This window comes from Cynoglossus semilaevis, chromosome 1 (genome assembly GCF_000523025.1).
Source record: "Cynoglossus semilaevis isolate Cse_v1.0 chromosome 1, Cse_v1.0, whole genome shotgun sequence".
NCBI classification, from domain to species: domain Eukaryota; kingdom Metazoa; phylum Chordata; class Actinopteri; order Pleuronectiformes; family Cynoglossidae; genus Cynoglossus; species Cynoglossus semilaevis.
Window position 1 is genome coordinate 15,432,298 of NC_024307.1, and position 1,406 is coordinate 15,433,703.

Genomic DNA, 1,406 nt, shown 5'->3' on the forward strand with positions numbered 1-1,406 from the left:
TGAACCACCACCGTTGGCTCCAGACCAACGTGACTGCACTGCAGCGCTAACGATGGCGGAGCCAGTCACCCACAGCAATTAATGCACTTAGCCGCTAATGGTGATCAAGTGTGAACTGCACTGGATTTGGAGCCTTGATAGCAACTCAGACACGTGTTAATTAGCATCAAGATTTATTTACTGGAGACACCGACGTCTCCGCCGTGTCCTTCACACCAATACACACTTCAATACTGTCCTTGTTTGTAAAGAGCGAGGGCCAAAGGTGATGAAGACATCGGTGAGATCCTCCAGAGGTCACCTCTCTCTGCGTCTGTTTACGACGTGTTCCGTCTTTGTAATTGTCTCCCTGGCTGAATGACTTGTTGAGCCTCGTTTTTATTATTATTATTATTATTCATCATATAATTTCGTCAGGGTTTTACACTGTGCCGTCAGCGCCTGGTGCTGTGTCACCGATCTGCTCGACAGCTGCAGCCGGCAGATAAACACAAAGACGGAACAGTTGTAGAGGAGAGAGTTGCCGTGGCTAACGTGGCTAACTCTGCAGCGGAGACTAAACGTTCCAGCGTGACGACAAGCCTTTCAGACCTGTTGTCACTTCCCCACCGCTGTTTTAAGCAGGTTTTTGTTGTCGTCGTTTTCCCACACCAACAAGCACACACACACGCTGGACTGAAGCTGTCAAATGAAATCCAGTTCTTCCCACTGATGCTGTTCCAGCGGTGGCAGCACCGTCTCCTCAGTCCTGCAGTTCAAAGCCCTCCTAGGGTTTATTCCCAGTACGTGCAGACGTCCCTGACATCAGTCATTTCCCTGCAGCAGACGTGATTAAAGATGGTGGGTGTTCCAGTGGAGGAACCTTTAGATGCAAACACACTGTAACGACTGTGGAGACGTTGGTTTCACTGTGAGAAACGTGTCATCAATCTACAGTACGACTCACTTGAGTCCGTGAGTCCCTTACATGTAGCAGTGGAAGTGTTTGTCTTTGAAACACGCGGCGTCTGTTTCCTCCTCCGTGTCAGATCACGGCCGTTGTTCGGCCTCGGACCGTTTGCTCCCGCGGTGCGTTGCAGTAATTCCACCTTCACACTCTGCTCTCTGACTCAGCTGGGAGTCGTAAACCTTTGAATTACTCTTGTGCTCCGCCATTTGTTGATTTCTATTGGACACTTTCCCTTTAATAAACCCTGATTTAGCCCAAACGCCCGTAAAAATGTGACAAAATACCGTATTCTCCGCCGCGGCTCAGTCAATCAAATAGTCGATGCCATATACGACGTTTCACCTCCAGGTCAATACCCGGCCGCCTCCACAGGCCTCCACATTTCTCACCTCCTCTTTAACCTCTTTAATTTTCTGTTTTGTTTTTCTTTTTTTTTTTTTTTTTTCCCTCCTCCTCC